This window comes from Cygnus olor, chromosome 13 (genome assembly GCF_009769625.2).
Source record: "Cygnus olor isolate bCygOlo1 chromosome 13, bCygOlo1.pri.v2, whole genome shotgun sequence".
NCBI lineage: Eukaryota > Metazoa > Chordata > Aves > Anseriformes > Anatidae > Cygnus > Cygnus olor.
In genome coordinates, this window is record NC_049181.1 from 14,442,666 (window position 1) to 14,467,996 (window position 25,331).

Consider the following 25,331-nt stretch of genomic DNA (forward strand, 5'->3'; position numbering starts at 1 on the left):
CACAGACTCACCCACATCACTTACAATTAGGCTGCGGCCAAACATCCTCTTCTGACTGCCACCAGCAGAGGTTGTCTCTCCCAGCTGCTCTTTTCTCACCTGCCAAGGACTGATGGATCTGCCAGCTGAACGCCTTGCTTCAGTGTCCTGCCTCAGCCAATAGGTTTGGTTTGACTTTAAATAGCAGAAATTACTGAGCTCCCAACTGAGAAGCTTGATCTCCAGAACTGGGGTACAAGGTGAGCAGCCTCCAGCAGCAGTAGGGGAATTTGGGGGGCCTAAACTGTCCTAATAAACCCTACCACTAGCAGCTAGTTCCTGAAGGTGCCATCATCTGTGGCTGTGATCAGAAGACCCCCGTCTTACTAAGAAGCTCTGCTTCTGCATCTACATGATTCTCACATCTTTCTTGCCTGAATGGGAAGAAGACAGGATGAGAGAATTTACGGCTGCATAAAGTCCCATTAATTGACTTTATGTCTGGTCTTTTGTACACAGCAGCACAGATCTTTGATCTTTGGGAAATGCAGCCCCACGTGGATACTCAGCACGTGTGTCTATGTTCCCATTCAGAAGAGACCACACCCCTGTGCAACATCCACCATAAGCAAGAGGAAATAAGGCTGAAAAACACCACCACCCTTACTCAGCAATTAGTTTCAGCAGAAAGTGATGCAAAGCTAATGGGTGACCCCACTGCAGCCAGGCCAAGCACCCAGCCTCCCTGAGACCAGGTGGCAGGGACAGACCTGTAGGACAAGGACACTGCTGAGCATCACCCACCCCCTTGCCGTGTCCACGGTCCCCAGCCCCACCGCATCCTGGGGGCTGCTCTGCCAGCAGCACCCACGTCGCTGGAGCACAGAGGCAGAAGCGCTGAGCCGCACGGATGTGAGATGCTGATGCTGCAACCACAGAGCATGGAAGGGAGCTCAGCACAGAGAGAGACTTGGCAGGGCCACATTTACATGGGACAAAAGCCAAAAAGAAAGCCTGTTGCAAAAGGAATGAGGGGGACATCATCGGGTGGCTAATATCAGATGGAGGATCCATTCAGGAAGGGATAAATAGACAAGGGGAGAACCCTGCCCAGCTGGCAGCAGCCATGATTCTGATCACTGCTTGTCAGGAGGTAAAACTAGGGCTGCATCATACCGTATTTCCAGTTCAGCTCTGCAAAGAGGGAGGCTTAATAGGGTGCCAATTCCCTTCAGCTGGAGGGACTCGCACAGTAATGTCACTGCTGTTGACTGAAGTTGCACACAGACAGTATAAAGCAGCAGTAAATGCCAAGATTTCAAAAATCATTTTGCATCTGACATTCTCCTGGGTTATTTCAAGTGAAAGATAAATGCACCGTCTTCCGAGCAGTAATCTTATGCGATACCAACAACATACACAAGCAGTTAAGTTTGGAATAGGATAACTTTCTTGCTTTTATGTTTGAAAGCTGAAGATAAAATTATTAAACGGTTTGCATGTAAGAGAAGTGACTGCTTTACATAAGTATATGGATCGGAAAATAAGAATTTCTTTCCCCAAAGAATAACATGACAGGCCTACAGCAGAGGTAACATCTTCATGCAGCAGGCATTATATTTTTTGTAAGAGTAAAAAGATAAAGCATATTGACTATTTACCTGTCTCTCTTGACTGACCAACAGCAGAAATGGAAGCACTGCCTGGGATTAATTAAAATCAGACACAAATCCTAACTTTGCCTTAATCCAGCAAGCAGCTATGAAGCTTGTTAGTGAAACTGCTCAAATGTAGAGCTTTTTTTGATGTGCAGAAGAGTTTGTGGAGCACTAATGTAAAATCCACTAACAGATAGTGCAAACATTTTCATTTCCCATTGGGAATTTCTCAGACAAGACTAAGACAAATGCTGCCTTTGGCTGTTTATTTCAATTTGGGTGGGGAGAATCAATAATCAATTAGAAAAAGGAGGAGAGGAGTAAAAATAAGCCCACAGAAACATGCAAACTCTCGTACTGTCAGTTTCTGTCCTCCGGATGGGGACACAGCCACACAATCTATCAATCCAGCAGAGACCTCTGGTGAGCAGCAAGAACATCCTAACGCACTGGAGCCCCTTATAAAAAAAAAAAAAAAAGCCCGCCATCAGCCCCTCATTTCTTCCCCATTCGTCCCTTTTCAGTCGTGCTGCATCTACCGCAGAAGAGCTGTGGTTGGCAGACACAGAGACAAAAGATTAAATGTGAGTTGGGCTTCTTCTAACCTCTTGTGGGATTTAGAGATGCTAATCAGCACTGGATTCACTTGTATTCCACAGATCATTCTTGTTTGGCAGTATCTAATCGTAATTGCAGAAATCCCACTGCAATACAGAGTTTGGCAAACTCATCTTGGAACAGCTCATTTGGTGCAAACTTAGATTATATTTTAACTTCAATAAGAAATTACTGAGAAGATGACAAGCATATTTCGTTTTAGATGCCACAAGTTGAGGAAAAAGAGGTATGCTACCTAAGATGATCTCATCATATCTTGTACCTTTTTCCTCATAAAATGCAAATTTCTGCAAGTAGATGGTTTGAAGAACCTAGTTTAAAAAAATAAAAAGGAAATAAAACCTAGAAATCAACAAATACTGACGTTGATCTTTATGTTTTTCTATTACAAATTTTCTTTCCCCTCTCCACTTTTTCCTGGTACTTCTAGAAAAGAAGAAATTAATATAGCACTTTGTTTACTTCTGTGTTTGCAGCAAACAAAATAAGTTTTAGATCTGTCTGTAAAAATCTTCTCACTTCACATTTCTGTTCTGCTCATATTATCACATTTCAGGCCACAGAATAGAGCAAATCATAACAATGAAGAGAAGGGGTACAACAAATGGTCCGAAACTCTAGACTGATGGCAAAAAAAAACAAATTACTTTTCTGGACAGAAGCTATGTATTTGGGGTAGCTTAGATTTAGTTGAATAATGGATTTTCCAGGTCAGTTGGCAAAAGGAAAAGAAAAATGTTGTTTCAGATCAAAATGAAATGGAGGTTCAGAGCAGGGGAGAAAAGTGATAAAATAACAATAATAATCTTTAAGTGTTGTTTCATATCCTTGTTTACAAATAGATAAATCTTATATTAAAACTAAATACCGTAAAGCAAGCATCTCTTTCTCAAGTTGAACAGCACCATAACTGAAATGTAAAGGTCAAGGTTAAACGGTATATTACAGAGTCTGAGTCTTTCTAGTGCTCCCCAAAAAGCCAACTGGGCTTCAAATGACGCAGGTGCACAGGGCCAGCCTGACATGCAGAAAAGGAGGATTTTGTTGCTCCCGCTTACATCTCCATGAGGGTCCTTCCTGGCTCTGGGCACTCTCATGCTGCAGTCGCTGCTGGGTGTGCCAGAGCGCAGAAGGAGCCAAGCGTGTTAAATGCCTGGCGCTGCGTAGCCGCAGCGGCACAGCCCCCAGCTAGGGATGCCTGTGCCAAGCTCCAGATGGAAGGGGAGCTGCAGGAGGCTGGCTCGGCCCTCCTGAGCACAGGTCGTGCCAGAGGCATGGAGAGAGTGCTCAAAAGCTAAGACCCCTTCTCAAGACCTGGTTTTACCTCAAGGGCAGACATAGGCATAAAGATCCTCTAGCTTTTATGCAATGGAGGATTTGGCAGAAAATACTTTTCTTTGTTTTTCTGAGGTGTAGATACATGAAATGCATTTGGCAAGAAAAAGGCACTCCACACTTGCACACCTGCACAGCCACCGTTCATCCGGGCAGGCTGCTCCAGCGCGACCCGCTCAAGTAGCTCTCTTAATTCATCACATCCGTAATTCAGTTCTGGCCTTAATGTTTCAAGGTCTTTTTAAGCCAGTGACCATACCCTATGAATGAGATGAAGAGAAAAAAAAGCCATCAAATATATAAATATATTAGCAGCAGTCAACAAAACAAAAAATATGCTAAAATACCTTTTCCAGGCTTACCTGCTTTAATGCATGGTAATAAACACATTTCAGGACATCTGTCTTCAGGCTTTTTCATTCTCTGTTGTCCATGCAACTACTTTAAGGCACCGAACTCCCCTCTCCCAGGACATCTGTAAAGAGAAACGTTTGTGGAAATAAAATAATATGATTTAATCTCAGATTCAAAAATTAAACAGTGGCTTTAGATATAGCATTTTGGTTTTCTTTTTCTCCAGTATGCTTAAGCCTGTCCTGCCCTCCAAGCTGTCAGTGAGTTAATTTCCTCAAAAGCAATGAGTGTTACCAAAGACAAAAACACCAAACGAGTCAGTGAAACTGGAGCTAACGGCTTCAAAAACACCTTTGATTGCCAATGCTTCTAGCTTGTGATAACACGGTAATACTCTAAAATTGGCTTCAATTCCTGTAAGAAGATGTTCAATGCATTTCAGACTTGAAGGTTTCTTACCTATGTAAAAATGCCAGTACTTGGAAATATCAAACGCACTAGAGCTATATCCTGTCTTAAACGAAGCAGAACGTTCATGCTGACACTACTTGATTAATTCCTCTTCTGAGTGCTAATATTCCATGGCAGAAAACAGGTGGAGGACAAACGCACAGGTATGTCTCCTACACGCAGGCACATAAGGCCCGTGCTCTCCAGCCTCCGTCTCCATAAGATGACCATTGTGCTGCTTCCACCAAACTGCCTGGGGCCAGAGGCATCTCTTGTAGTTCCAAAATACAGAAGTCACTACTTGGAAATCAGCGTACAGCATCAGTTGCCTGAGCAGAGCAGCCATATGCCAGTTGTCTTGAAATTTCAATAACCACAGCTTTGGAGCATGCACATCACAGGCAGCCTTAGCTCAAGTAGCAGAACCACAGCATTGACTTCAAGCACCTCATCAGACCTGAAGAATCACCTTCTGCAGTCCAATCCCTACGTTCCAAAATGTTCTGAGTGGGGGACACATCCCAAGAATCAAGAAAAGGGCAAGGGCTGGGAAGCAGGGAGCTCCTCGCTGAACTGATGAACAATATAAAGGAGTCAGAGCAGTTGTCTGAAACAGAAGGTAACTAAGAAGTGATAAAAACCTCTGAAATGCAGAGCACAGAACGCATCCTGGTGGAGAAACCCCAGTCAGCATCTCTCATAGCCATGAGAGGGGGAGTAGAAGCAGGTGTTAGGTTAGGTGTAAAAGCAGATGAAAATCCTGCTTGTTGGGAGGATGCCGGTGATCAGCATATCTGGAGAGCCCTGGAGAGGCTGTTCAGTAAAACCCCTCAGGCTGCAGAAGCTGCTCAAACACCCCACCCCGTGCAACAAACCCAGCAACACTTCTCCAGAGGGCTGCAGACCTGGTCAGACACGGAGCTCTGCAAACACCAAGGCAGACACAGGAGTGTGTCCAAGGGCAGATGGGAAGAGGGGCAGAAAGAGTTATGGGAAGCACCATCATTTAGACATGCTGTGAGAAAGACTCAGTTTAAAGACTACCACAACAATGCATTCAACAGCAGCAGCAGTCTGACTTGAAAGCTACAGACAACTGATTGACAGCTTTCTCAAGTATATTTCAAGTCCAATTCACTTCCTAAATCCTTGTTTGAAATCCCTGGTGCTTGCGAATGGCAATGCTCTGTCTGTTGAGGGTACCCTGGAGGTTGCTGTCATTTCCCCATTTCTGAGACAGGGACTAAGATGGTGTTGTGGTCTCTGCAGGGATCCAAGATCACTGAATCATGTCCTCCCCGGAGCCATCAGCACCTGGAGAAGTATCAGAAATAACACTTCCTACAATGAAAAGGGAAGACAACACTTAAGTGGTCCTCATGTACAGGAGTGACTTTTCCACTGCTCCTCTCTTAGACCTTGCCATTTCTTTCTCTGCCTGTCTGTCACCACAAATCTGTCGCAACTCAGACGGCAGAATTAATCCACTAAGGGCAATGAACACAATATCTGATGTTCTCGATATTTCTCAGATCAAGGTTTATTAAAAATAAAAATTGTGGAGTAAGGATGTTGCTGAATCAACGTTCCAGGTAGTCAATCAGATGTCTGAAATATGTCTCTGCCCTTAAAATATACAGTGGATAACAGTTTTTAAATAGCCCCTGTAAAAGCTACTGTGTGTACTGTACCTTGACATTAAGTCCACAGTAAAGTACTTACCTTCAGGATTCTCCGCATTTTAGGTCTTTTATTCTGCTTCAAACTAAGCAAAGGAGCTGCTCCTGAATGTAAAAAGGAAAAAAAAAAGTAAACATATGATTTACTGCCAGCCTCCCAGTGAGCAAAAGGGCAGGCACCTATTGCTGCAGGCAAGCAACGAGCAAGAAAAAGAAAAATGATTCAGAGCAACAGAGAGAAGGCGAGAGGGACGAGGGTGTGGGCTGGGCAGGGAGTTAGGATTCGATAGCTCATTACTGTGAGTGTATACAAGGCCACTCTGACATCAGGGAGGCTGTTACAGGATTGCAATGGGATTATGGCACATATATACGGACAAAAGAGGCCATTAGCTTTGAAGAACCACTTATTTATCCCTTTCAGCAAACAGTGGTGGGCCCTGATCTCACAAAGCGCACAGGTACGTGCTCAGCTTTATCTGCTGGTGGATTCAGATGGAGCACCCAAGCTCCCTGGCTCTGCCCAGGGGCAGCAAGGTCTGCCATGGGGGTGGGACTCCCCCTTACAGGCTCTTCACCAAGACCAGGGTGAGACCAAGGACAGGTTACCCAGCCACAGCAGCCAAGATGCTTAGAAAACAACTGATCCTGCACAAACTCCCTCTGTGAAGGAGAGGCCGAGTAACTCCTGTCTCTTCTAGGGACAGCAGAGCCAGAGAAGCCATTTTCTGCTGAGCCCCAAGTAAGATTTGTTTCCTTATAAAAAGAGCTTAAAAAAAAAAAACACCACACATTAACTTCCTTTCAAGTAAGCTGGGGCTGAGGCAGCTGGGCACAGAGTTACCTGCTTGCTGAGCAGGACACACCTGCATGCCCCCTGGCCCAGCCACAGCCAAGCCATGTCCCCAGGTCTGTGCCCACTGTGTGCTGCTGCTGTAACTTGCCACGTGCCAGGGCTTCAGTGTGCCCCTTCTCAGTGATATGAATGACAGTGTGTTATAATCAGGACCAGTAACCACTGCTGTGGATTAAGTTGTGCGACTGCCCCAGGGCACCAGCACGTTGTGTAGGAGCAGGAGGAGGCAGCACCCAGAGCTCGCCACCCTCCCCGAGCTCCCAGCCAGGGAGGCAGCACCAGCCTCAAATGAGAGCCACCAACCCCACTCAGAGCTGGCACCCATGCAAACAATCTGCTGAGAAGCAAATTATCATCTTGGTCCAGAGACTCCTCGACAAAAAACAGCACCTTTAGGCCTTGCTGTGCTGCAGTAGGTCAAGGGCAACTATTCAGGTTAGTAGGGGCACCTTTGCTATTTATAAGTCAGTGAAGATTCAAGCACTGGGACAGCACTGAACACAGTAGAGAAAAATAAAGCTGCCTACAGAAAAGCATCCATTGGGCAGGGGTTGAAGTTCCTGGAGCACCATTTCACACTGCCCAAGGGCAACACCATAGCTTCACAGTGTCCTACAGACATACATTTACCTTCCAGTACATTCGGCCTGCAGTAAGCCCAAAGGACATGAGGGCTCACACATGCTTGTGAAAAAAAGGGGCCTCTTGGGGTATTCCTCCAGTCTCTTTCAGTGTGAAATGTTTGCCCTCCACTAATTGCCTGGCCCGAGCTGAGATGGCTACAGATGCAGCTCTGGAGACATCCCCAACGCTGGCAGTTCAGCCCTGTAAGAGAAAGCAGATTTGGCCCCTTAGCATGTCATCGCATGTTTGTCAGTAGGAAATTTAGCTTGCACATATTTAATTAATGGAAACAGGGATAAACAAGCAGATTGCTTACTTCAATTATGTGCACAACGCCTGCAGGGTTACCATTTAAAAATCACAAAGAAAGTAAACACTCAAGAATGGGTAGAACGCTGCAAACAGGAGTACATAATCTGCAGCTACCTTGATGACGACTAAAAACACCTCTCCAGTAAGAGGGAAAAGAGCGAGGTTACACTTGACAATTGAGTATAATTTAAGCTTTTTCAGCCATCTGTAAATAACATTTACCTGGAGCAGCTTTACATAATTAAATGACTTCCTTATTAGCGTTGCATAGACCCATTTGCACAGAGAGGGAATAACTCGCTCAGAATAAAGGCAAGGAAGGAAAGAAATCAGCAGCTCTCCATTTATTTATTTAAATTTCTCCCACAGGCAATTTCTCCAGAATTCCCCAAATTCCACGAAGTCAAGCATTTGCTTTCCTTGCAGCTTAACTTACCAAAAGATGCATTACCTGGACAAACAATCCTCTCTCTAAGCAGCTTAACACATTTGTGCAAGTGTTTGAGCTGCTGTAACGAGGCAAGAAAGCCATTCCATATCCTATTTAGGAAGGTAAATCATTTCCTTGTTATTTTGAGTCCCTCAACTATTTGTGCTACCAGATGGATTAGAGGAATTCTCTGTGGGATGGCTATTATGGGTGACACGACTCACGTACAGCACAAGGTTCAAAACCAGGAGTGAAAAGTGGTTTCCAGCTCAGCGGTTTTAATAATTAGATGCAAACCTGAGCCCTTTGATTGACTTGATTTGTATTTATAAGAATGTTAGTGAGACTGATGATCACAATCGATTGTACAGCTGCATTTGAAAATTAAAATGGCCAACAATGCCAGCAGACTGAATTCCCCTGCTGGTCCTCTGTGCAAATGAGCTGATTGCAAAACAAACACTGGAGTTATTTCTGTTGCCTTCTCTACTCAGTAGACGCCCGTGTTCAGTACTAAGCAGGACTGGTTGAGACATTTGGCATTTCAGTTTCTTATTTTATTTTCCTAAGCACCTGTGGGAATATTTCACCATTGCAAAAGGAAAAAAAGCTAGAAAATATACAATACCTTTCTGCTGAAAGGTCTCTGTGGGACTGAAGGAGTCTTACTGAACAAAATTTAGTTCTAAAATAGCTTTAGATGTAAGCACTCCGCTACTATCGCAGCTGTATTTTCTCACTCGAAGCAAGCTGCAAGGACCAAGTGCTTTACTGGTTTACACATGGATTTCAGTGACTGCAGCAGAAGGCTCCAGCGGAACTGCGTTGTTTTATTGTATCTGTCCAAACTCTGAGAAAACAAAGTTTTTACCGTATCAAGTGCCCATGCATTCCTGGGACGCTGTGATGATCAGCGACCACTGTCTCAAATTTAATTGTATTAATGGGATGCTGATTTATAGCAAATCTCTCTGGATCATTATTCACATATTCTCAAACACAAAGGTGTTACACGGCTGGAAATAATTTAGTACCAAACACTCCAGGGAAAAATTCACCAAGTGTGTCAATGGTTCTGATTCCAATGCAAAATGTACCCCAGACAGAAGGGGAATAAGTTTTTTGCAACTCACAGTCAGGGTTTTATATCATTTAAATCATTTAAATCATATCATTTAAATCATTTATAAACGATTTGGATGTAGGACTAGAAGGTGTTCTGAGCAAATTTGCCGACGACACTAAACTTGGAGGAGTTGTGGACTCGGATGAGGGTGGAAAGGCCTTGCAGAGAGATCTGGACAGATTGGAGAGCTGGGTGATCACCAACCACATGAAGTTTAACAAAAGCAAGTGCTGAGTCCTGCACCTGGGACGGGGCAACTCTGGCTATACGTACAGACTGGGCGATGAGACACTGAAGAGCAGCCCTGCAGAGAGGGATCTGGGGGTTGTGGTTGACAGCAAGTTGAATATGAGCCAGCAGTGTGCCCTGGCAGCCAGGAGGGCCAACCGTACCCTGGGGTGCATCAAGCACGGTATCGGGAGTCGGTCGAGGGAAGTGATTGTCCCGCTCTACTCTGCGCTGGTGCGGCCTCACCTCGAGTACTGTGTGCAGTTCTGGGCACCACAGCACAAAAAGGACATTAAACTGTTGGAGAGTGTCCAGAGGAGGGCGACGAAGATGGTGAAGGGCCTAGAGGGGAAGACATATGAGGAGCGGCTGAGGTCACTGGGCCTGTTCAGCCTGGAGAAGAGGAGGCTGAGGGGGGACCTCATCGCAGTCTACAACTTCCTCACGAGAGGGAGTGGAGAGGCAGATGACCTATTCTCTGTTATCACCAGTGACAAGGCCCGTGGGAACGGTGTGAAGCTGAGGCAGGGGAAGTTTAGGCTGGACATCAGGAAGAGGTTCTTCACCGAGAGGGTGGTCGCACACTGGAACAGGCTCCCCAGGGAAGTAGTCACTGCACCAAGCCTGTCGGAGTTTAAGAAGAGATTGGACTGTGCACTTAGTCACATGGTCTAAACTTTTGGTCAGACCTGTGCGGTGCCAGGAGTTGGACTTGATGATCCTTATGGGTCCCTTCCAACTCGGGATATTCTATGATTCTATAATTCTACGGTGTTTCTTCTTTCTCCCTTTCTCTTCTTTCTCCTTTCACCTTCTTTCTCCCACACTAGCTGGTGTTTTAACACCACCACAGATATGGGACCAGAAACTCCTCAGGCATAAGCAGCTCACACCAAGCTAGAAAAGTCAAAGATCCTCCAGACAAGGGCAGATTCCTGCCCATCACCAACCAGAGTTTGACACACTGTGACACAGACTCCCTAAGGGTTACAGACCCTACAGGAACGTTAATTGCTTGGGATCATAGGACAAGTCAGGCTAGAAGCGACTTCAGGAGGTCTCTAGTCCAGCTCCCTGTTTGAAGCAGGGTCAGCCATGAGATCAGAGCAGGTTACTCAGGGCTTTCAAGATCCCATCAGGTCTTGAAAAATAATTTCCCTTCTGCTTTCCAGTGCAATGAGAAATTACCTCTCAACATCATCAAACATCAGACGTACCTTTAGGAGTGGCCAGACTCAGTTGCACTGCAGGATGTGCTATTGATACAGGAAGGCTTTGGACCAGACTATCGACCAGCATTACCAACAGTGGCAGTCCAAAGCATTACGTTCACAATATCCCACGTGGGACGTAGTAACTCCATGTAGCAGTGATCTGACCCGCAGAGCTGCTTGACGTGCCCAGTGGCCATCTGTCCAGGATGTCTGACATTGGTAGCCCACCTTGCTGAGCACAGACATCAGCCAAAGTGATTTACAGATTAACTTTTTCTGCCTAAACAAGTACTGGTAACTACTGAACGCAGTCCGTGCTAACGTAACCGAGAGCAGAATCTAGCCCTGGGTATGCAGGAATCCATGCAAACCGTATCAAGTCGTTCGACCTACTTTGGTCTGTCTATCAGGAATTCATCTCTATTTTGCCTGGGTAGCACTAACCCTATCCAATTCTTTCAGGCTCCAGAGCCGCAGGTATGACCCGATGCCGTTTGATAACTAAATCATAGGCATGACTGAAAGCCCCACAGATAACATCAAGCGTGCAAAAGAGATGTAATCAATTTTAGAACAAAGTTAAATCTGCAGTCATTTATCCTACTTCCACTAATATCTAAAGATAAATAATGTCATGCATTAAATACTTCCACCACTTTTTTTTCCAGCCATGAGAATCTTCTAGCAAGTTCTAGAAAGCAAAAATAAACATCAGGTGCAATGAAAACCACAGAAGCAATAATTAATTAATAATAATAATAATTAAAACTTCTTAGTGCACCACATTCACTTTCAGCACGAATTTTCCAGTCAGCTCCCTTTCCAACACAGACAAGGGTGAATTTTGGCAACTGCACCAAGTAAGCAGAACAAGAGGAAAGTCAGCTTCTTTCTTGCCTCAGAAATGAGAATTTCATCACCTATATCCCACATACAAACAATTAAATATGCTCTCCATTAGATAGGCACAGCCTCCTCTGATAAAAAGAGTAAAACAACTGGTATATCAGAAGAACACAGTGAGCTTGATTTCTCAAACTGGCTGATTCCAAGGAAAAGCCCTAAAGGGTGCCCTAACAGGAGCCCACAGGAAAGTGTGAGAGGGACTTTTTACAAGGGCATGTAGCGATAGGACAAGGGGTAATGGCTTTAAACTGAAAAAGGGTAGCCTTACATTCAATATTAGGAAGAAATTCTTTACTATGAAGGTAGTGAGGCCCTTTAAAAGGCTGCCCAGAGAAGCTGTGGATGTCCCTGCCCTGGAGGTATTCAAGGCCAGGCTGGACAGGGCTTTGGGCACCAGGACCGGTGGGAGGTGTCCCTGCCCATGGCAGGGGGTTGGAATTTGATGATATTTAAAGTCCCATCCAACCCAAGCCATTCTGTGATACTATGAAAATATGAAAAACAATTGTGAATTGTCATATCAGAGCATATGTTCTAACCAGCCATATCAACCTTTACCCTGCTTAGCACCTCTTCTTCTGAATCATACAGGAAAGACAGTTTTGTAAACTAAATGTTCAGCTTGGCATAGTCTTAACTTTATATTTTACAGGATTTTTGAAGGAAGTTGCTTGCTTCTGCACCTGAAGCAGAGCTTGCTCTCATTTCTGGCTAACGCATGAAGTTAAACTGTTTTTAAATGAACTGAATAGATCTAAATAGTGTGGCACATAAAACCCTCACCACTTTTGTATCTTAGTAAGTCTCATAACAACACAGGATCTTGCAGAAGCAAGGTCTACCAGGTTAAGTTTTGCACAGAGTATAAAAAGAACTCATTTACCCATTTCAAGTTCATTGCCTTCAAATTTCATTGAATATCCCTTTTGTGTGTTGCAAATAACACACAGTGAGGAATAACCCCACTGACCCTCTCAGTGCTGTTCGTTATTACACATTCTTCTGTCACACTCCTCTTTATTAGCCTGCTCTTAGAATTAAGTGGGATTTATCTTGCTCAATATCATCTCAGATGACAGTCCCCCTATGCTCGTAGTTATTTCAGCTGCCCCTTCTGGCCCCTTCCACTTCCAGCTCTAGCGTTATTTGAAAGGAGATGATCGTTTTGCATCCATTTCTCCAGCTGCAAAGGAGCAGCAATAAGAGGGCCTGAAACGGGAACACAGTAAGCAGGGAGGCTCCTGTGTTATTAATATTTATTTCCTGCTGGTATCTAGAGGCATCAGCTGAGCCAGAGCCCTATTGTGCTAAGCTACACAGCCATGTAGTACATGACAACCCTTGCCCAAAGGACTGCATCAGGAGGGCCACAGGGATCTCAGACAGGGAGAATCCATATTTCAAGTTTACTTGTCTAATGCAAACTCATTGCCTTTCAACTTCCCGGCAGATGTAGCCTGTGTTGAGTGGGAGCGTGGTGCATGTTTGATAATGAGAGCACTTACATTTCATCCCCAGCAAAGGGAGCTGGTCCCTGCTGTCACAGGTCCCCGTGCAACCTTCATGACAAAGCTGCAAACAAACCCTTCACAGCATCTACAGCAGTACATGGTCAAAACACAGCACTAAGCCAGCAAATCCCAAAGAATTATTGTGCTGGCAGTAGCAAGGGGCAAAAAAGCCCAGGGCTTCAGAGACGAATCTGCCTGCTGAGAAGTCATGGAGAAGACAAACATAGACCCCAAACACGCAGTCGCTTTAAAGCATGAAGCACTTCAGAGAACAAAATCACTCCAATCCAGGCTCTGGGGAGAACGCATTAGCTATCACACAGCCTGTTTCCAGAAAACACAAGTGCCCATAGTGGTGATGTAGTCAGGGAGAGAGAATTTCAGAGGCTTCAAACAGATAAATACAAAGCCTAAACATCACTTTGAAAGTGAGCATCAAAGACACCTAACATGACTTGGACACAACAATGTGGTCCTCACAACTTCTGCTGCTTTCTTTTCACACCAGCTGTGTACGAGTGCCAGGACAAGCTATTTCCATGCACAGGCTCATCCCTCTCCTCCCACCCAGCTTCTGCTCTGCATTCTCCCAGCCACCTCCTCCTAAACGAGCCCCTTCACCCTGTGCCTCAGGGGCTGCCTCCTGCTCACCTTGCTGCTCCAAGCTAGAGTCTGCAAGAGCCCCTGAAGTGTACGAGCGTATTTGTTTACCTGCATTTCTCTGCTGGGAGCACTTCACTGTGAAATGGTCCTGCTACCATGGGAAAAGGTAGGATGCTTGTTAGATAGGCACAACTCTGCTCATCGTGTACTTGACCTTTTCAGCAGGGGAAACAGAGCAAGGTCAAAAGGAGCACCTGGAAGAAAACAGCTTTACCAGTGAGCATCCAGTCCCATGAGCACATTCACCTTTTGAGTGTACTCAGGAGAATGTAAAAGCAACTAGAGCGAAAGAGCAAAGAGAACGACTGAGGAGCATCTTGAGGAGGCATTAGAGGACAGCAGACAGCCCTTGACTGCTTTTCTTTGATTAAGAGGAAATATCAGATCTAGTCACCTACCCAAGATGCAAGCAAGAGAATTTTTGCCAGTACCCACTACTGAACTACTTCTGTGGAAGCACAAAATCATCTTTGCTATAATTTCAAGAAACAGCACTGAGGCCCAGATTACTTTCCAGGCGTCATCTGGACAGCCAGCAGAAGGCTCAGAAGATGCAGTCCTGTCCCGTGGAGGGCAGAGGACCCCAGCAGGATGGTTCAGTAATACGTTCTAGTTGAAAGCTCCTAGCAGCTCTGGAAAGTTATCAGGAAAAGTGAACTCTCACACAAGCTGTTAACCACAACTGCTTTCTCAGCCTGTCACTCTTCAGGCACCAGCAAGAGGAAGAAAGCCCCAAATTAAAAGTGCTCCGAGTAGTGCTGAGAGCCCCTAGCCAGGTTGCTCAGGGCCTAGGTGTGATTCATCACACTAAACCTACAAGCACTAGTATCATGCTCCAAATCCCTTCAGCTCCCCCAGGGCCCCTGTGAAAACAGCTGTGCTCAGGCAGAACCACCTCAGGCCCAGATCTAACACCTGATTTCCTTTAATGTGCAAGGAGAAGGTTTTTATCGCCCTTGCTAGATAGGTCAGCTGTCCGCAATGATTGTGATGGTGACAATGCCCAAGTTATACAAGGATCCTTCCTTATACAAGGATCCTTCCCTACCCCCTTCTAATTCTCCTTCTGATTTGGGGCAGGTCAGGCTGCTGCACACAACAGCATTACACTGCAGGCACATTTTTAAACACGACATAGTGTGCGGGTTCCTAATGTACAGCTAGAAATGGAGCACACGTGACTGCAAAGCTGCAGTTCATAATTCCTGCTATGTTTCAGGGTGAGCAGAGCTTAATACGGTTGTAATACAATTGCCCAATTATGAGTTTGCCTGATTCTTGGCCTTAAAGATGCATTTCATGTGACACAGGCAAGTCAAGCAGACACACCATCAAAAGCAGTAGCAGAGGGGTATATTTATCAGACATCCTGACATGGATTATAAATGTTAAAAAATCTCAGCTTATTACAGATGTTGGAAGAGAGAAAAGATGGAGGAAGTACCAAACAGAAGCAGTGCTTGTGCCCTGAATAAGATGTGGCACTGCAGTTAATTCTTTTTTAGAACAAATGCATTAAACATTTATTACACCAAATATTGGTTTAAAACAATCATTAAAATCAGTTTTCTCTCTGTCCACTGGAGATCAGTTATTCATTTAAAGTTGATGAAGCTTCCTTGATTTCAACCTCATTATTTCCATGGGCAGGAGCCATTATATTTTAGATTCATGTAGTAATGTTGCCCGATTTATTTCTCACGCTTTGCAGCTCCTGTTGCAAACCTCTGTACTGAACATGAATACTTCATTTAAAAATAAGTCTCCTAAGGACCATCTTCTGGAAATACATGTACAAGGGAAAAAAGTCAGCTTAGAGTAATACACACGGATTAACTAGTTAAACAGTCTGAAGAAAAAGAAAAGAGCAGAAATGATCTGTCTCAGAAATAACCATTTACCATTGTGTTTATGTACTTTATTATTTGCTAGGCTATTTGTTTCCCTCCTAGCTGAAAGCAAGGGTGTGGACCCACATGCTTCCCTCACCTGTGTTAGCCTCCAGCATAACCTCAAAGGAGCTGGAGGCTGTTCTACCTCTTGCTGGTGCCTGGAGGACCATTCTCGGCATCCCTGGTGCTGGCTGGGCTTTTCAAAAGACAAGCACAGGCAGGCTCAGGCACTGGTCTCTGCTCTTGCCCAGCATGGGACTGACTCGCTTTCTGATCTGCTGCTGAGGCCAGCCATCGGAGGATGAATGGCCTCTGATGCTTTCCATATCAGCGGAAAGCAGGGATCACATCTTAGTTAATAATGAGTGCTGAAAAGGGCATCTGAAACCTTTAGTTTTAAAATACATTAATTTACAGTAATTAACATGCAGATCTTGTCAGATCAGGACTAAGAAAATTGCTGCCATCTACTGCTGGAAAGAAATATGTGAATACTGAAAGCCTCTTCCAAAAACTAGCTATAAACTGCAATTAACTTAAGGGAGTTCATTTGAAATGCAAGGCAAGCTCTGGGAAAGGAGGTCATCACACCCAAGAAAGAGGGATGTGACCCTGCAACCTGGTGGTCCGAGTATCACGCTGGGCAGATATAGCTCTTCCTCCCCTATGAGCAAACATTTCTTCTTCATAGAGGAAGAGAAACAACAAGGCTAGGAGGCATCTTTTACCCTCTGCACTGTGCAGAGCTGTACTTAAAATACATCCCCACGTGCCTGAACAACCAAGTTATGACATTCACACACACTTTATCAAAGGAATAATTGCTTAAGCCTTGAGAAAATCTTTTATTTTGGATTCCCCAATTCCTTAAAGCTTCAGAGGTATTTCTCCCTCTCCTATGAGTTCGGTTTTACTCATTGATAACTCCAATGAGCTGGAGCAGATGAGGCAGTCACCCACCATCACTGCTCTTTTGGGGCTGGTTAATCCAGTAAAGATGCTGCAGTGTCAGGGATTCACAGATTTGGTTTTCAGCAGAAACTCTACAATAGTAGGTATTCCTCCTGAGAAAGGCAGAGAGAGAAAAATTTTACAAAGGGAAGGCATGAAAGTCTGGAATATGTCTGTATTAATTCAAAGCTTTGCGGGTAGAGCAACAGTCTGCAAAGTGGAATTCCCACATCCTGTTCCCAGCCCCTGAACCCATCAGGTGTCCTCACGCTTCCTCTTATGCAGGGTCACTCTAGGGCCCATACTGATGTTTTGCACCAACAGCATATTCTCCCTCCAAAGCATTCACTTTAGGGACAGAGAAATAAATTTTTTACATAGTGAGATCCATGCAGCAGGTCCAGATCATTTAAATGGGCCACCATTTTCTTTGTGCTTTTCCAGGGAATCGCTCATCCAGCAGATGTATCACTTGATCAAGTTTTGCCTTGGGTGAGCTCCACTGGATTTAACATTTGCCTGCTTTCCTCACACTATTCTTTCTTCACGGTGAAGAAGCACAGCAGTGTTTTAACTTCCCTCTGCAGCAAGTACTGCCTTCGCTGAGCACCACACCTGAACGCTTGGCTCATACAAAGCATCTTTAAAAACAGTTTTCACAAAGTCTCCAAGTCTTGGTCCTACAGTAAAGAAAAATAAATAAATAAACCAATGTTAGACACACTCGGACCAGCTCAACAGCAGTCTTCTCAAAGCGACCACTGCCATTTAGCTCCATCACGAGGGCTGGGATGCCACCATCCCTCTGCACGAGTGACTCCACTGGTAGTTCACAAGGAGGGGACAGCTTGACAGAAAGGAATGAGACCAGATTGGACCTGCCTGAACTACAAAACATTTTTCATTTCCTTTTACTTGTCAGAACTCCCTCTTGGACACAAAGCAACTGGGAAGCAGCACTTAGACCTCTGCCTAGACCTCAGTGCAGCAGTAATTAGGAGGGTGAAAAGCAATAATTTCCTTGAGTAGCTCTCTCTTTCTCCTGTACACACATCATGCACAGCACGTTGATTCATCAGCAATTAAAGCCTACTCTTTAATCTACAACCCTTTCATTATAGAGCTGATAGTCAAAAGTATCTGAAATGCCCCAAGTTGTCTCCCCACTCCCCATCCACCCCCAGTGGCAAAAAAAAGGTTGAAGAGGAAGAAAAAAAGAAACCTTCTCACATACATATCCCCAAGTTTAGGCAAAAACAGACTCCAAGATGAGACAGATTTCTTGGACTGACAAGCTCTTCTGGGCCCCTCTCCTCCCAGCTCCCGCGAGTGTGTGGCAATGCCTGGCACAAGGCAACGGGCTGAGCAGCAGTTGGTGTTTATAGCCAGAGACAGGTAATAATTCCCCTCCCAAAAGTACCATCTTTACACAGAGGCACCAAGCACAAACAGCCACTGTACCACCTGCCGTTTCCTCCAGGCACTCCTAAACGCTGGGGCTTTGGGCTGTGCGTTGCAGCACCATCCAGCTGCAGCTGGGGACAGAAAAGAGGAAGGTTTCTGATTCGGCAAGGTCTGGCTTTCTGCCTTCCCCCCCCCCCACACACAGACCCTCCAGCAGGCGATGCTTCCCCCAGGTAACGTGCCTGGGATGATTCAACGCAAGACAAACGTTGCCAGGAGAAAGCCCACCCAGCCCAGCCACCCGAAGGGCTCTGGCAGCAAACTGCCCCACACAGCAAGTCCATCTTCCCCTCACCTGCAAACCTGTGCTCCCAGCACTGCAGGCACTGCTTGGCTGAGCTCTCCCTGCTGTGCAGCCAGGCAGTAGCTGAGCAGGTAGGAATCTGTCCCTCTAAATACAGATTTAAGCACGTGTTTAACAGCTTTTCTGAACTGAGAATGCTGATGCATTTAAGGAGAGAAAAATAGCATTTTTATTTCTATTATCCTGACAGAACCAGGTGCCTGAATAATGCTTTTCCAATAGGAGGAAACTGTAGAAGGTTTTTTTTTTCCATCCTAGGAAAACAGTCAACAGCCTTTCAGTAACACAGAAATCAGCCCAACAGAAGCGTTTGTGTCAGGTTACCCTACAAGGAGCATTTCAGCTGTATTATCCAGAGAGGAACATCTGTACAACATTTGCCTGCCAGGAAAAAGTCTCTGCTGCATTTTCCCAAAAGGAACTTTTTTACAACCTTTTGCTGACAGAGAAGTAATAGTTATCCACATAAGAGCATACCATTAGAGTTCCCTTGACAAGGATTTATTTATTTATATGTATCTGCCCTGGAAGAAAAAAACATAATGAATGAAGTGCTGGTAGATTTCTTTGCTAATAGAGCTGCAAAGGGGAAAAAAAAGTCACAGTGCAAACAGCGCATGTGAAAGGACAGCTATCAGAGCAAAGCAAACAAGAGGGCACAAGAGGGACACTGCCAGGCACTTGGCAGACCCAGCCAAGAATGTGTGTGCTGCATGAACACTTCACACCACAAAGGGCGACCCACTCATTAGTGCATGGCTGTGACTGCCTCAAGTTGAGCAGTGCTGGGCCTCCTTTGCCAGCCAGGATCCTTGTGGGAGAGCACGAAGGTTAGAGGAGAGGAACGAGAGAGAGCCTTGCAAAGTTATTTTCCTACCTTTGCCATGGCATTCTTCCCACTAATCTCCCTTTCAAGTGATCTTAAGAAGCTGACAGAGAGAGGACACATGGTGCCAGAAACTACACAAGAAACACAGCTTAACATGCTCATTAGACTGAAAAGAGGAGGATGTCGCAGCTAATCACAAGGCTACCACTGTGGTAAGAAGAAAAGAAATGCTGATTTTTAAAGTGTTTTTTCATTTTCTTGTCTAGTTATTGTCATACGAGCCACACTATGGGAATCAAGACCTCTAGTCCCATAGCTCTTTTATAAAACAACAGTATTAGCATTGGAGGTTCCCATTAAATGAGCACGACTCTTCATTTGTTCAGCAGCTTCCCCATGTATGTCTGCTTCTCCTGGCCTTCAGCAGCTCTGCTAGATGTACTTGCTTACCTGGTAACTGGTTAGGTGGGAGAATAATTTATACCATTATGGTGTCTTCATGGGCTTTATATGAGAGGATTAAAGCCAGCTACTGCCAAGCCCCAAAGCAGAGAAGCCAGCATAGGAACTTCTCTCCGTGTACAGAGGTGCTAGACATTGTCTTCCTGCCTGTGTAATGTGTTGTCTCATCTGTGCTTTCATTCTCTGTACTCAGAGAGATAATTCACTCACACTTCATTGGCTTAATCAAAGTGATCAATATTTCTCTGGTTCTGGTGTTGGAGAGTAAAACAGGACATCTGCAACTCCAGTGAGTGAGGAGTGCTGTTATGCAGTCCTGAGCCCTGATTCTGGCACCTTTACTGTGCGCTGCCTTGCTCAGGACACCATCATCTGATGGGAGTGTTTCCTAAACAAGGACTGTAGAATCAGGCTTGAAATTTCCATACAAACATGATCATAGCACTTGGCAGAATAACGTTTTATGGCTCCACTGGGTTATTTATATCTTTGATTCCTGCTAACATTCTTGTCAAATGAGTATAGATTTATTATTTTAATTATCTCAAGCTTGTAGAGATTTGAACATCTGTTATAGGTATTCAATAAGTATTAGAACAGCAATCAATTTTTCCTTAAGCAGGGGAGTGATTCATGGTGCTCTGTGAGTAGATAAACTCGCTATAGTCGATAGCGGAAAGATACTTTGAAAGAAAGCAGGAGGCCCTTTTAATCAGCTTCTAATTAATTCTGTTTAGGAAGTCTAGATGAAACATAACATTTAGGAACACTAAAAGTCATTTAATTACAGGATTTGGTGCGTTATCCTCAGATCTCTCACTGCCAAGGTAGCGGTGTTTTCTGTTCTCTTTCCCAGCAGGACAGTGTTTATGGATTACCTATACAGCTTTGTTGAACAGCCTTTGTCCCACACGGCTTTCAGGCTTGTATAATAGATTTATCAGTTAGCAGTGATGGACCATCGGAAGAATTCAGCCCAGAGCTTTGCTTGATGCCATCTGAATCCCCCTTGGGCTTTATTTAATGCCAGTAAAATCAAAAAGGAGGAGACTTCCAGGTTTGACTTGGCACACAGGGCACCATTAAAACAGCACGTCTGGTGGAGAGCACAGACAGATCCTGGAATACCAGCCTTTGTGTCTAGCATCTGTCCTGAGGTGAATTACAGAACAAACACACATCTCTAGAGTTACAGACATGCCCGTGCACACCTAGGGGACTCCATGCTCTGAGTAACTTCTCTCAAGTCGGGACAGGACAGCAAGGCTTCAGAGCAGCACAGCGCAGGTGGATAGGTGGGGGGCAGGTCTCTGCCCAGACCTACGTTTCCCCTTAGCTCAGCCACCAGCCCTTGGAGCTACTCAGCTCGGTGCAGCCCAGGTGCACACACCCCCACAGCATCTTGAACATCTCCCCCGCTCCCAACCACTCCCCACAGCACTATTTCCACGGACCTGTCCCAAACACAGTATACGCAAACCCGAAGAAACCCGCTGCACCGCACACTGCCAGCACAGCAAAGATATGGTTAAACAGACAGAGGAACGTTATAAGATGTTCTTCTTACAATATTTTGAGCCACTGCCCTGGAAAGGAGAGAGAATAGGTCTTTGAAGGTAGCAGGGCTTCATTTCATGCAGAACAATGAAGTAGCACAACAATAATAGATGCTTACCCATTCTCCCCCAGTATGTCCTTGAAGGTTTTTAAAAGATTAAAGAAGTGGAAGTTGAGCCAGTTCAGAAAGTGTAGAATGCATTAAAGACTGAAAGAATAATAATGGTCCTTTTTACCAAGTTTTATATGAGAAAGAGTCCTGCCTCAGTATGAAATTTAAAGAGAGAGAGGGGGAGAGAAAATCCTGCAATCATTACAATAAAACCTTGTCCATATAGAGTGGTACATGGGAAAACTAAGTTTTAAATTTGGGAAATAAAGGAATTTCTTCTAATTGCCCTAGATTTCAAATCCATCAGACCGAAGACACGAGTGACCTAACATACCTAGGGAATGAACAGTTCTTTTACACCAGCCCTTGATGTTGCCTGCCTGGAGGAGGCAGCACCTCAGCACAGCAGTTTTACCTCTCCAGAGTCAAATCTGACCCAAGGCTCCAAAAAATTTCGACCCGTGTTTATATCTGCCAGCTGAGGAGCTAACAAAACGATTGTTATTATTTCACTTACTGTGGGCAGACTCAAATGATTTTTCATGAGATTTATGCTAGGAAGGAGGAGAAACTTGCAAATAAGCATGCATCCTATGGAAAGGAGGCAGCAGGAAAATGAAAAACAGAGCTGTTTATGGGAGAAACGGATGAATGGAGCATTGAGGCTCATCAAGTTAATGAGACAGAGCCAGATGCTAGAAAGAGAAGGGTTTTACTAGGTTATTTGAAAGATGCAGTGAGCAAAAATAAATACCATAGATCTGATTGCTGCCCTCCAACAGAAACCAGACAGCTTTTAGCTCAAATTATCCCCAAAGGCAGCAGTAGGAATATCGTTCTCTCCTGTACAATAGATTTCATCAGTTCCTAAATCTCAAAGTCAACCCCTCATGCACTCACCAGACAAAGACAGTATTTCTAGGAATGAAAACAGACGCAAAAACAAAGGGCAGCTTCCCATCTTAGTAAATCAACCATCAGCTCCAGGAAATCTTTGGCTAAGTATCGAACAGACGCAAACTAAAACAGCGGATTTGTCAATTCATATAAATTTAAAACTGAATGTAAAACACAAATCTGTTAATTGCATGGTTACTGATACAATGCAAGGCCTTTTTAAGTGCCAGATTCAAATTCCCACCAAATCAGTGACAATCCCATGGCTCTCGGAGACCTTGGATGAAACCAGCGGTACTATAGTACACAGGAAAGAGTGAAGAAAAAGCTTGTTTCATACCGTTCTTGAGATACAATGCATAGCTGTAGCTAGAACTCTGTGTGTTGCTAGTGTCAAATTTTCCTTAGGTTTTCCAAATAAGCAGATTGCTAGAATTTGTCCCGGAAGAAAAAGTATAGCTCTGAGGAAAAAAATACAAAACAAAAGACACATTTTCAGTGCTGGCAGCAAGGGAGAGAATCAAAATTTCCATTTCTTGTCAATTCCACTGTTATTTTTTCTGATAATGTATGATGGTCTGGGCACAGGAGCACAGAACCTTCTTTTTTAAAAACTGCTGAGCTTGCAGGACCAGCAGTTTTAAAAAATATTACTGGGCTGAGCAAATGTAACAGTGCTCATTGAGAAAAAAAGAAAAAAAGTGGAACAGTGGTATCACTTTTATATTGCCTTTTAAAAAAAAGATGAAAAGAAGGTGATCAGGAGTAGTCAGCATGGATTCATCAAGGGGAAATCATGCTTAACCAATGTGATAGCCTTCTCTGATGGAATGACTGGCTGGGTAGATGAGGGGAGAGCAGTGGATGTTGCCTACCTTGGCTTCAGCAAGGCTTTGGGGGGCTGACCTGCTGAAGAGCAGCCCTATGGAGAAGGCCCTGGGAGCCCTGTTAGACAAGAAGTTAACCACGAGCCAGCAATGTGCCCTTGTGGCCAAGCACGCCAACGGGACCCTGGGCTGCATTTGGAGGAGTGCTGCCAGCAGGTCAAAGGAGGTGATTCTGCCCCTCTGCTCAGCCCTGAGGAGGCCACACCTGGAGCACTGTGCCCAGTTCTGGGACCCCAGAGGTCCCTTCCAACCCCAACCGCTCTGCGACTGTGGAACTGCACAAAGTTATTTTCTTCTCTCTTTTTTTTTTTTTTTTTCAACCGAATCTAATTCTTCCAATTCAGGATCATAACATTTAGTGAAAAAAAGAATCCAAAATTACTAAAGGCAAAAAAAAAAAAAAATTATACTTAGCTGTCCTGGTTATAGCAATTTCCATAGTAATTATGTTATGCACATCATCTAACACCTTGTCTAGAGCGAATTCTCTACTTCATTTTAGTACCATCATAGAAACATATATTTAAGAAGTTATAAGAAGAAAAGAATTGCCTTGGGGAGTCACACTTGCTACCGTGTTCTAAATTCTAAAACAATACTTCTAAGAAAGCAGATTTTGTTTTTATGAGCAACATAAATTAATTGAAAACAGGAAACAAAATATGACTTTTTTTATTAGTCTCACTTCCAAAGAAGAGGCATGCACTGCTTGTGCCCTCTGTCTGCCAGCACCTGGAAATTACTGAACTTGTTGACCAGTTTGATTTAAATTCAGGAAAAAGTGAGATGTTCAAAAGTTATTAAGTTCCTACCAGTTTGGCAAGAGTGAATGCATATAGGACATGGAGTCTTACTAAGGCAAACAAGGAAGATAGGAAAGCACTGCAAACTTAACTTAAAAAGAGAAGATAATATATTTTGGGAAGATAAATTCCTCTTCCTATCCTATGCAGATCTCTATCATCCAATGTAATTCAAATAAGATGACAGTCAACCATACAAAAAAATTGTTTGCTATAGTCATCCTGGCACCTGGTAAAGAATACAGAGAAAGCAGGCTAACAATGGTTCATGCTCTCAAGTTTACAAGCTATGGCAATGATTTACTTCATACACTGTCATCAGCCTTTGTCTTTCCCTGTACACAGGCTAAATGTGTGTGGCTTCCACTTTGCTTTGTGGTGGCATGTTCTTGAATTAACCATCATTGGTTAATCATTTTTGGACAGCAATTCCAAACAGCGATGCCCATGTGGGATGTGAAGAAGGATCCCGATGGTTTCCATAACAGCTTGGTGCCTCCCAAGGACTTGCCTGCAGTGCAATGGGGCTTTCAGTGGAGAAACCTTTCCCTGTTCTGCATAACAAATGGGGCACTGAATCAACTAAGTTGTACTGAAATGCAAGCTAATTGGTAACAAATTAACTTTGTGATTTCTGATGTTGTGTAGCATCTCTTAATTTCAATGCCCTTTCATAGTTTTGTGAACACTTTCTCCAATTCTGGGCAAAACATCCTCAAATAAAGTAAAAAAGTGTAGCCTCATGAGGAAACAAAGCTAGTCAAAGGGCACAAAGACCTGAAGTTCCCCTCACTACACACTGCTGAAATAGCTATGTTATTATGTTATCAAAACATACTTTGATCCATTCCATACATAAACATGCAGCTGCCTGACGTTTAAATTATTAGCAGAAAGGACCTAAGGTGACATAAGACTCAGTCCTGCATTTTTAACAGATTTCCAGATCTTCATGTGATGTTAGAAGGTATTGGAGCTGCATAAGGAATGCATGACCAGGGAGCACTGGCTTAGTCTTTGGGATCTCAAATCACGCTATTCACAACTAAATCTGAGCCTGCATGTCAGTGCCATGGGATCGGCCTTTTGGCATATGATAAAAGCACCCCTGGACTATTTCTGCTGATCACTTATCTGTTTTCCCAAGTCCTCTTTGCCTTCAATCTCTATTCTCTGAAAGAAAAAAGCTAAACATGCCTCTAAAGACTGGTGAGAAAGAATCACAGCTGT

General features: G+C 44.3%; 1 protein-coding gene across 2 annotated transcripts in view; it reads right to left on the reverse strand.

Moving 5' to 3' along the window:
* Positions 1-14,180, reverse strand: part of IL1RAPL2 (interleukin 1 receptor accessory protein like 2) — a 358,032-nt gene extending 343,852 nt beyond the window's left edge. Inside the window, exons 1-6 of one of the 2 annotated variants that reach the window (XM_040572218.1) lie at positions 13,992-14,180; positions 7,560-7,754; positions 6,117-6,178; positions 3,953-4,065; positions 3,720-3,850; positions 25-147 (exon numbers count right to left, since the gene is read on the reverse strand). The gene's annotated coding sequence lies outside the window, so the exon portion shown is untranslated. Of the gene's footprint in view, positions 1-24; positions 148-3,719; positions 3,851-3,952; positions 4,066-6,116; positions 6,179-7,559; positions 7,755-13,991 lie in introns of those variants that run through there. The other variant, XM_040572223.1, reaches the window with a different exon arrangement.
* Positions 14,181-25,331: the final 11,151 nt, after the last annotated feature.